Source organism: Ziziphus jujuba, chromosome 10 (assembly GCF_031755915.1).
Source record: "Ziziphus jujuba cultivar Dongzao chromosome 10, ASM3175591v1".
Lineage (NCBI taxonomy): Eukaryota > Viridiplantae > Streptophyta > Magnoliopsida > Rosales > Rhamnaceae > Ziziphus > Ziziphus jujuba.
The window spans coordinates 14,057,424-14,069,547 of NC_083388.1; the positions used below are offsets into that span (position 1 = coordinate 14,057,424).

A 12,124-nucleotide genomic window follows, 5' to 3' on the forward strand; every position below is an offset into this window, starting at 1 on the left:
TTTATGCCATATTTATAGCTTAATATTTGTTAGTTTGTGTTAATTTGTTATGGAAAGATACTTAATTATATATTTTTCTAAATCTAGGTAAAAAAGGAAGAATTTTAAGAAAACAACCATAAAAATGGATTCTTTGGGTCGAATTATGGTGGGAAGCAAGATTTCAGCTCGAACGAACTAAGCATTAAAAAGATTCCAAAAAGATACCTTGAAGATTCCATAAAGATTCTATCGGGAATTTCATGATGGAAGTGGATGTCATATGAATCATCACGATCTGAGGATTTCAAATGTCTCGTTATTTTTCGATTTCGAGGTGCGAGCAAAGAGTTATCATCATTTAAAGTTTAGAATTTATAAAAAATACTATTCTAGTTAAATCTCCACCATTGATCAAAAGAGGGAATCAAGGCAATTTGAGGGCCAAGATAAAAACAAGTGGCAATAATTGGTTAATTTATCATTAATGAGGCACATGTCATGTCACATGCTTCATTAAGGATAAATTAAACTAATTAACTATTTCTTTAAGAGGAATTAGATAAAAGGAAAGTAGTAGAGAGCAAGTAATATACAGTTTCCTTTTTACACATGAAATTCTTCCAACCCTTTTCATGGCCTAAAAAATGTATCTTCCAAGACTCCCACATTGAAAATAAAGAGAGAAAAAGATTCCCAAGGCCCTATATATATAACCCCCACCACATTGAAGGAAGAGATACAAGTTTAGAGAGTTATATTTAAGAGCTTTTAGGAGGCTTAAATTGAAACAAACCAAATTTTGGGAGTCTCTAAGATTCTTAAGGGTTCTAGGGTTTTAAAGTTTTAGAGTTTTAGGAGATCAATTGGAGAGCTTGGAGGAGGCAGAGAGACGTGGGCTTGCTTGGAGAAGAAGGCTACAACTTTGAGAGCTCTTGGAGGAGAATTTCTCCAATAGTTTTTATTCTCTTTTTCTTTCTCTTTAATTGTGAATCTTATTATTTTTAATAATTATGGATGTTGAAATTATTTTTACCATGAACTAATTTTCATAGCTAGGGCTATGATGTAGCCCTAACTATGAAGGTTTAATTATTTTAATATATGTTAAGTTTTATTTAATTAGTAATATGTTTTGTTAATAAATCATTGGTATACTTAATTCTTTTATAGGCCGGAAGGAATGAATGATTTTAATAATATTTGAGCTTGGAAAATGATAATGTTATGGATCTCCAATGATTTACATGAATGCATAATTGATTGGAAAATAGTTATGTCTCATGCCATATTATTTGCTTAATCTATGCTTGATGAATTTGCATGATTTAATTTATAGGCCGAAAGGAATAAATTAGGTTATGTGAATATTATCAATTGTGAGTGGAAACTAACTACTTTTGATTAATTTTGTGATTAAGTGTGGTTAACAAAATTACTAGTTAATTAAATTTACATATTTAAGTAATTAAATTGGAATAGTTAGTGGTGAAATCAAATGCCCTAGTATTCATAATTATTCAATTCTCTCTCTTATTTGAAATTGATCTAATTTTAATTGATTGCTTTTGTTTAATTTAGTTTATTTAGTTTTCAATTGCCATCTTAAATTTTAGTTCAAATATTATCAAAACCTAATTATCTTTGGTACTTAATACTTAATCCCTTGGGTACGAAAACCATATTTTTCCACTTTATTACTTGAAAACGATTCGTGCACTTGCGAGTTGATTTTACACATCAAGTTTTTGGCGCCGTTGCCGGGGATTAAGGCATTAATATTAATTCGGATTGGGTTTAGTAGTACTTTGATCATTGTTTTCTTATTTTAAATTTTTATATTTGTTTCTTAATTTTGGTTTTAGTGTTGCATGCTAGGGTTTTAGAAAATAAACCAGCACCTAGAAAACAAGCCATAAGGGGTACTTGGGTACGTATAGACCAAGGAACTCAAGAAGGTGCAATGGCCAACCAAAGAGAAGATGATTTGCCCATATGCGAGTATGCTGCTCACAAGAAAGTTGGTGATTTGTCTTGCATAAGGAGACCACCCATTGAAGCAAACAATTTTAAAATTGAAGCATCTACTACTTCTTTGCTTAATAATGTTCAATTTTGTGGTTTGCCTCATGAAGATCCAAACATGCATATTTCTAGTTTTCTTCAATTGTGTGATATGTCTAAACAAAATGGTGTTTCTGATGATGCTTTTCGATTAAGACTTTTTCCTTGGTCTCTTAGAGACAAGGCAAAAGTGTGGTTAAATTCTTTACCTGCAGGTACTATCACTACATGGGATGCTATGGAGGCAAAATTCCTAGACAAATTGTTTCCTTAATCAAAGACCGCAAAATTGAAAAGTGATATAAACAATTTTTGTCAATGGGACCAAGAGACTTTGTATGATGCATGGGAGCGCTTCAAGGAACTATTAAGAAGATGCCCACACCATGGTTTTCCAACATGGATACAGGTACAGATTTTCTATAATGGTCTAGATTATGGTAACAAACAATTGGTAGATGCAGCTGCAGGAGGTTCTTTAATGAAGAAGAGGCAATCAGAAGCATTTGAATTAATTGAAGAGATGGCCCATAATAACTACCAATATCCAAGTGAGAGGAGACTACATGGAAGAAGTCAAGTAAAGGCCATGGACGACGTTGATATTAACAACTTAGGAGCTCAACTTGCAACCCAATTCATGAAGACCTTGAACACTCAATTTCGTCAAATAAGGGTGAATTCTATCCAATCTACTAATAATTTTTTATTTTGTGATTTATGTGGTGCTCATGATCATAAGAGTGTGGATTGCCAAGTTGGAAATCCTTTTGCTTCTGATGATGTTAATTTTGTAGGGAACTTCCAAAAGCAACAAAATAATCCATATTCTAACACATATAATCCAGGATGGAGGAACCACCCAAATTTTTCATGGTCTAACAACAACCAGCAAGGGTCTAATCAAGGACAAAGTGGAGGGTTTCAAAGACAACAATTCCAATCTCCATTCTACCAAAAGCCGCAACTTGCACATCAAAATCAAAATTCTTCTCAAGCTTAAACTCAATTTTCTTCACTTGAACAATCCTTGCAAGAGTTATCTAATAATACTAATTCTTTCATGCAGAGAACTGAGCAACAATTGACAAACCATAGTCAAATGTTCAACAACCAAATGGCTGCAATCAAAAGCTTGGAAAACCAAATAGGTCAATTAGCAACTCAATTCCAAAGAAGTCAAGGAACTTTGCCAAGCCAAACGGAGAAGAACCCAAAGGAGCAGGTTCAAGCCATTACATTAAGAAGTGGAAAGCAAGTAGCCGGGCCTAAAAAAAGTGACAAGGGGATGGTAATTCTTGATGATGAAGATGAAGAGAGCCCTATAGACTCAACATCACACTTGGTCACACATGACAACTCAAAATCAAATGTGGAGCATAATGAGGCTTATAGGAGAAAAGATGAAGGTTTAAGTGATGCCATGAAGTCTCCACCAACAAAGTACATACCGCCACATGTAAGAGAGGCCGAGAGCTCACTAACTGGATCAAAGAAAGTTGAACCAGCACCTTACCTAACCAAATCTATTGACAAGCACAACGAAAATGAGGAGAAGAATCAAGCCTACAAGAAAACCCCACCTCCACCTTTCCCATCTAGGTTTAGGAATGCAAAGTCAGATAATCAATTTAAAAAGTTTCTTGATGTATTTAAGCAATTGCATGTAAATATCCCTTTCATAGATGCCTTAGAACAAATGCCTTCCTATGTTAAGTTTTTGAAGGAGATATTGTCAAACAAGAGGAGGTGGGAGAATTATGAGTTAGTAGCTTTGAGTGAGGAGAGTAGTGCTAGGTTACACCATAGGATTCCACCCAAGTTAAAAGATCCAGGAAGCTTTGATATCCCGTGTAACATTGGACATTATAATTTTATGGCTCTTTGTGATTTAGGTGCTAGCATTAATTTGATGCCATATAGCATTTACAGGAAGCTTGGAGTCGGAGATGTGAAGCCTATCACAGTGACTCTTCAAATGGCAGATCGAAGCATCAAAAGGCCAAGGGGAATATTGGAGGATGTACTTGTAAAAGTAAACAAGTTCATATTCCCTGCAGACTTTGTGATACTTGATATGGAGGAAGATGACAACATTCCAATCATTCTTGGAAGACCATTTCTTGCAACCGGACGTGCCCTAATTGATGTACAACAAAGGCAAGTAACCCTTAGAGTACTCAATGAGGAGGTAAGTTTTCAAATCTATGTTGTTAAATTTCCTAATCTTGATGAAATTTCTGGCTGCTTTCTTGTCGATGCATGTGATGAATTGGTAAATGATATGGCAAAGGAAAGTAATTTAGATCCCTTAGGATTGAGTGAGTTATTTGGACCATGTACAGAAGAAGAAAAACAAGAGTGTAACATCATAGATATAGCCACCCACTGTGAGGTAGATTATGTTGGAAAGTTTGAGGATTTAGGTGAGAGTGGACCTAGAAAGATACCGAGTGTGGAGCACCCACCTATAATTGATTTGAAGCCACTACCTAGTCATTTAAAATATGCTTTTCTAGGATTTAATAATACCCTTCCGGTAATAATTTCATCCGCCCTTAGTGAGGACCAAGAAGCCAAACTTTTAGAAGTTCTAAGAGAACATAAAACTGCACTAGGTTGGACTATAGCTGATATTAAGGGTATTAGCCCCTCTATTTGTATGCACAAAATACTTATGGAGGAAGACCATAAACCGACTGTAGAACATCAAAGGAGGCTTAATCCTAATCTTAAGAAAGTGGTTCATGGTGAGATTTTAAAGCTTTTAGATGCCGGGATTATCTATCCTATTTCGGATAGTAATTGGGTAAGTCCTATTCAAGTAGTTCCTAAGAAAGGTGGGATGACTGTGCAAGAGAATGATAAGAGTGAGCTTATTCCTACTAGGTTAGTTACTGGGTGGAGAGTGTGTATTGATTATAGGAAGCTTAATAAGGCCGCTAGAAAAGACCATTTTCCTTTGCCATTCATTGATCAAATGTTAGAAAGGTTAGCCGGTAAGGAATATTATTGTTTCCTAGATGGTTATAGCGGTTACAATCAAATAGCTATTGCCCCTGATGATCAAGAAAAGACTACTTTTACTTGTCCTTATGGAACTTTTGCCTATAGAAGGATGCCTTTTGGTTTATACAATGCACCTGCAACCTTTCAAAGGTGTATGATGTCCATCTTTTCGGATATAGTAGAAGATATCATTGAAATCTTTATGGATGATTTTAGTGTATTTGGTGATTCTTTTACCTCTTGCTTGCAAAATTTATCTAGGGTTCTTCTAAGGTGTAAAGAAACGAATCTTGTGCTTAATTGGGAAAAATGTCACTTTATGGTTCAAGAGGGCATAGTGTTAGGTCATAAGGTTTCTAAAAGGGGAATTGAGGTAGATAAAGCTAAAATAGAAGTTATAGAGAAATTGCCTCCACCTACTTCAATAAAAGGTATTAGGAGTTTTCTTGGGCATGCGGGCTTTTATAGGAGATTTATTAAGGATTTTTCCAAGATAACTAAACCTCTTTGTAACTTGTTGAATAAAGATGTTCCCTTTGTTTTTGATGATGAATGCATGCATGCTTTTAATCTTTTGAAAGAAAAATTAATATGTGCTCCCATTATGTGTACTCCTAATTGGAATCTACCTTTTGAAATTATGTGTGATGCTAGTGATTATGCTATAGGAGCTGTTTTGGGACAAAGGAAAGATAAAAAACTGCATGTTATTTATTATGCTTCTAGAACTTTGAATGATGCTCAACTTAATTATGCTACTACTGAGAAAGAGATGCTTGCCATTGTCTTTGCTTTTGATAAGTTTAGAGCATATTTGTTAGGTTCTAAGACCATTGTCTATACCGATCATAGTGCAATTAAGTACCTCATGAGTAAGAAAGAGTCTAAACCTAGGTTAATTAGATGGGTTTTGTTATTTCAAGAGTTTGACTTAGAAATTTTGAATAAAAAAGGAGTAGAAAACCTAGTAGCTGATCACTTGTCTAGGTTGGAATTGAGTGAGGAAAAAGAAGAAAGAGATATAGAAGAGTGTTTTCCAGATGAGAAAGTGTTTAAGGTTGATGGTATGTTTGATGTACCTTGGTATGCTGACATTATTAATTATTTGGTTACTAATGTTATGCCGCCTAGTTTGGAAAAACCATATGAAAAGCATAAGTTTCTTAAGGAAAGTAGGTATTACTTTTGGGATGACCCCTATCTTTTTAAGAAGTGTGCCGATGGTATAATTAGGAGGTGTGTTGCTAGAGAAGAGACAATGTCCATTATTAAAAGTTGTCAATCTAGTGAGTATGGGGGGCATTTTGGGACTAGAAAAACCATAGCAAAAATTTTAAATTATAGGTTTTATTGGCCATCTATGTTTAAAGATACTAATATTTATGTGCAAGGGTGTGATAGGTGCCAAAGAACCGGGAACATATCAAGGAAGAATGAGATGCCTTTGAAGAATATCCTTGAGGTAGAATTGTTTGATGTTTGGGATATTGATTTCATGGGTCCTTTTCCTTCTTCTTGCGGTAATAAATATATTTTAGTTGCTGTGGATTATGTTTCTAAATGGGTTGAAGCTAGTGCACTACCTACTAATGATGCACGAGTTGTAGTGAAATTTTAAAAAAAATACATTTTTACTAGATATGGTACACCCCGAGCAATCATTAGTGATGGTGGCACTCATTTTTGCAACAAACAATTTGAATCCTTTCTTGCTAAATATGGTGTTAGACATAAAATTGCTACTCCTTACCACCCACAAACTAGTGGGCAAGTAGAAATTTCAAATAGGGAAATAAAGAGGATTTTGGAGGAGACGGTCAATGCTTCAAGAAAGGATTGGAGCTTAAAGCTAGATGATGCACTTTGGGCATACCGGACTGCCTACAAGACCCCCATTGGTACTTCTCCGTATAAACTGGTTTTTGGTAAGGAATGTCATCTTCTCGTGGAATTAGAGCATAAAGCATATTGGGCAACCAAGTTTCTCAATTTTGATCAAGAGGCTGTGGGCAAGAATAGGCTATTGCAATTGGATGAACTTGAAGAATTTAGGATGGATGCTTTCGAGAATGCAAAGATTTACAAAGAAAAGACAAAGAGATGGCACGACAAGATGATTAAAAAGAGGAACTTTCATGTTGGACAAAAGGTACTTCTTTATAACTCTAGACTTAAATTGTTTCCAGGTAAATTAAGATCAAGATGGAGTGGACCATATGATGTTGTACAAATTTTTCCAAGTGGAGCAATTGAACTCACCAAACCGAGACATGAAAGTTTTAAGGTGAATGGGCAGCGGTTGAAGCCATATTATGAAGGTGGAGTGCTTGAGACTAGCCTCTACTTGGATGATCTTAATTAAGTTAAAGGGAGGAGTCAAGCTAATGACTTTAAACAAGCGCTCTTGGGAGGCAACCCAAAATTCTTTCTTGACCTTATATTTATCTATTTATTTTAGTTGTTTTCTTGTCTTTAGGTTGTTTTGATGTGTTTTGTTTGAGTTTTTGCAAGGTTTTAAGATGTTTAGGTGTAAAAGAGCAAAAGACGAATGTTGAGAATTTAAAGTCTAAAGTTAGGTTTTTAGAGTATCACCACCTTGAATATGCATTGGAGTACATCAAATTTTTCACATTACGAGGAACATTCCATGTCCTCAAAGGGGAGTATTCTTTACCTTTTATTTACTTTTGCTTTATTTTATGTTTTTCACAATGAGGACATTGTTCATTTTAAGTTTGGGGGTGAAAAGCATGCTTTGCATCTTTTAAATCTTGTCCATTTAAGTGTTTTTATAAGTTTTCAAAAATGTTAGTTTTAGTTTTTATTTTCCTTCATTATTATAAAAAAAATAAAAAATAAAAAATATTTTTGTGGTGTTTTCTTAAGTACTTTAATGAGCCAATGATAAGACTATGATTGAAAATAAATTGGTTTTTAGATGGTGGATTTGTTTTTGTGTATGCTTAAATGCTTGAAGTTATATTCGCATATTGTTACTTTCAATAAATTTTGAGCACATAATCGATAATGCATAATTTTGATTGTGTTTTGAAGAAGGTTTGCATGAATTAGAGTACTTTATTATTAATTCAACTCTAGAACTTGCTTGATTATTGCTTGAGGCGAAATCCTAGGTGGATGCATTACTAAGAATATGATTTAGGCCATCTTTGTTTAAGTTTGAGCCTTTCAAGCCAACCTAATACATTATCTTCCACTAGTACCTTATTTGAGCCTTTAGGATGCATAAAGATGTATTAGAGCATTTTCTTCATTAAAGCACATTTACTTACCCTTTTTGAGCCTTAAATTTCTTTTTCCTACCTTGAACACACTACAAAGAGAGCTTTAATTGAATTGATATGAATATATGCTTGTGAGCTTGTTTGAGTGTTGAAAAAGAAAAAAAAAAGTTTGGAGGCTAAGTATTTGGTGAATTTGGCTCTAGTATACATTTTTGTGTAAATTGGAGGTTTGAATGTGCAATAAGAAGAAAAATAAGTTTCGGGGTTTACTGGAAAAGAAAGAAAAAAAAAAGAAAAAAAAAAGAAAGAATATGTGTGATTTGAAGAATATATGCACAATAAAAAGGAGAAAAAGGATATTGAAATTGAAGAAGTTCTTATAAAGAAACAAATTTTACAAGTAATTTATTCATTGATATTTAATTTTAGCTTTCTTTCTTTGATTTATTATATCTTATCCTTTTTTTCTTTAGCCTTAACAATAGAAACCATGAAGTCCTAATGATTTAAGGTGGTGCATTAACCTACATTAGTGGAGAGTGATAATTAAGTCAAGCATATGGTAGTTCATACGTTATTATCAATCTCTAATTCTTGTAAATTTATTCAAGCATATGATAATTAAGTGTATAAATTGATTTCCACACACACACATTGGAAGTATCATATATGTTGGATAGAATATAAGGTATTGAGCTACATAATTACTTTGAAACCATTTGAAAAGTCATATGTTATACAATCTTTGAGGCACCTCATTAAAGTATCTTATGTTCTTCAAAAGATTGATTTTTCCTATTCTTCTTCTTTGCTAGGGACTGGCAAATCTTAAGTTTGGGGGTATTTGTTAGGTCTAAAATATTGATGATTTTATGCCATATTTATAGCTTAATATTTGTTAGTTTGTGTTAATTTGTTATGGAAAGATACTTAATTATATATTTTTCTAAATCTAGGTAAAAAAAGGAAGAATTTTAAGAAAACAACCATAAAAATGGATTCTTTGGGTCGAATTATGGTGGGAAGCAAGATTTCAGCTCGAACGAACTAAGCATTAAAAAGATTCCAAAAAGATACCTTGAAGATTCCATAAAGATTCTATCGGGAATTTCATGATGGAAGTGGATGTCATATGAATCATCACGATCTGAGGATTTCAAATGTCTCGTTATTTTTCGATTTCGAGGTGCGAGCAAAGAGTTATCATCATTTAAAGTTTAGAATTTATAAAAAATACTATTCTAGTTAAATCTCCACCATTGATCAAAAGAGGGAATCAAGGCAATTTGAGGGCCAAGATAAAAACAAGTGGCAATAATTGGTTAATTTATCATTAATGAGGCACATGTCATGTCACATGCTTCATTAAGGATAAATTAAACTAATTAACTATTTCTTTAAGAGGAATTAGATAAAAGGAAAGTAGTAGAGAGCAAGTAATATACAGTTTCCTTTTTACACATGAAATTCTTCCAACCCTTTTCATGGCCTAAAAAATGTATCTTCCAAGACTCCCACATTGAAAATAAAGAGAGAAAAAGATTCCCAAGGCCCTATATATATAACCCCCACCACATTGAAGGAAGAGATACAAGTTTAGAGAGTTATTTAAGAGCTTTTAGGAGGCTTAAATTGAAACAAACCAAATTTTGGGAGTCTCTAAGATTCTTAAGGGTTCTAGGGTTTTAAAGTTTTAGAGTTTTAGGAGATCAATTGGAGAGCTTGGAGGAGGCAGAGAGACGTGGGCTTGCTTGGAGAAGAAGGCTACAACTTTGAGAGCTCTTGGAGGAGAATTTCTCCAATAGTTTTTATTCTCTTTTCCTTTCTCTTTAATTGTGAATCTTATTATTTTTAATAATTATGGATGTTGAAATTATTTTTACCATGAACTAATTTTCATAGCTAGGGCTATGATGTAGCCCTAACTATGAAGGTTTAATTATTTTAATATATGTTAAGTTTTATTTAATTAGTAATATGTTTTGTTAATAAATCATTGGTATACTTAATTCTTTTATAGGCCGGAAGGAATGAATGATTTTAATAATATTTGAGCTTGGAAAATGATAATGTTATGGATCTCCAATGATTTACATGAATGCATAATTGATTGGAAAATAGTTATGTCTCATGCCATATTATTTGCTTAATCTATGCTTGATGAATTTGCATGATTTAATTTATAGGCCGAAAGGAATAAATTAGGTTATGTGAATATTATCAATTGTGAGTGGAAACTAACTACTTTTGATTAATTTTGTGATTAAGTGTGGTTAACAAAATTACTAGTTAATTAAATTTACATATTTAAGTAATTAAATTGGAATAGTTAGTGGTGAAATCAAATGCCCTAGTATTCATAATTATTCAATTCTCTCTCTTACTTGAAATTGATCTAATTTTAATTGATTGCTTTTGTTTAATTTAGTTTATTTAGTTTTCAATTGCCATCTTAAATTTTAGTTCAAATATTATCAAAACCTAATTATCTTTGGTACTTAATACTTAATCCCTTGGGTACGAAAACCATATTTTTCCACTTTATTACTTGAAAACGATTCGTGCACTTGCGAGTTGATTTTACACATCAAGTTTTTGGCGCCGTTGCCGGGGATTAAGGCATTAATATTAATTCGGATTGGGTTTAGTAGTACTTTGATCATTGTTTTCCTATTTTAAATTTTTATATTTGTTTCTTAATTTTGGTTTTAGTGTTGCATGCTAGGGTTTTAGAAAATAAACCAGCACCTAGAAAACAAGCCATAAGGGGTACTTGGGTACGTATAGACCAAGGAACTCAAGAAGGTGCAATGGCCAACCAAAGAGAAGATGATTTGCCCATATGCGAGTATGCTGCTCACAAGAAAGTTGGTGATTTGTCTTGCATAAGGAGACCACCCATTGAAGCAAACAATTTTAAAATTGAAGCATCTACTACTTCTTTGCTTAATAATGTTCAATTTTGTGGTTTGCCTCATGAAGATCCAAACATGCATATTTCTAGTTTTCTTCAATTGTGTGATATGTCTAAACAAAATGGTGTTTCTGATGATGCTTTTCGATTAAGACTTTTTCCTTGGTCTCTTAGAGACAAGGCAAAAGTGTGGTTAAATTCTTTACCTGCAGGTACTATCACTACATGGGATGCTATGGAGGCAAAATTCCTAGACAAATTGTTTCCTTAATCAAAGACCGCAAAATTGAAAAGTGATATAAACAATTTTTGTCAATGGGACCAAGAGACTTTGTATGATGCATGGGAGCGCTTCAAGGAACTATTAAGAAGATGCCCACACCATGGTTTTCCAACATGGATACAGGTACAGATTTTCTATAATGGTCTAGATTATGGTAACAAACAATTGGTAGATGCAGCTGCAGGAGGTTCTTTAATGAAGAAGAGGCAATCAGAAGCATTTGAATTAATTGAAGAGATGGCCCATAATAACTACCAATATCCAAGTGAGAGGAGACTACATGGAAGAAGTCAAGTAAAGGCCGTGGACGACGTTGATATTAACAACTTAGGAGCTCAACTTGCAACCCAATTCATGAAGACCTTGAACACTCAATTTCGTCAAATAAGGGTGAATTCTATCCAATCTACTAATAATTTTTTATTTTGTGATTTATGTGGTGCTCATGATCATAAGAGTGTGGATTGCCAAGTTGGAAATCCTTTTGCTTCTGATGATGTTAATTTTGTAGGGAACTTCCAAAAGCAACAAAATAATCCATATTCTAACACATATAATCCAGGATGGAGGAACCACCCAAATTTTTCATGGTCTAACAACAACCAGCAAGGGTCTAATCAAGGACAAAGT

General features: G+C 33.5%; 2 non-coding genes across 2 annotated transcripts; both read right to left on the reverse strand.

The window, feature by feature from the left end:
* Nucleotides 1-2,329: 2,329 nt before the first annotated feature.
* Nucleotides 2,330-2,436, reverse strand: LOC125419209 (small nucleolar RNA R71). Its single transcript, XR_007238210.2, has one exon. It is a non-coding gene; the product is annotated as a small nucleolar RNA R71 (small nucleolar RNA).
* A 9,058-nt stretch (nt 2,437-11,494) lies between these two features.
* LOC132799798 (small nucleolar RNA R71) lies at nt 11,495-11,601 on the reverse strand. Its single transcript, XR_009634677.1, has one exon. It is a non-coding gene; the product is annotated as a small nucleolar RNA R71 (small nucleolar RNA).
* Between the last annotated feature and the right edge of the window lie 523 nt (nt 11,602-12,124).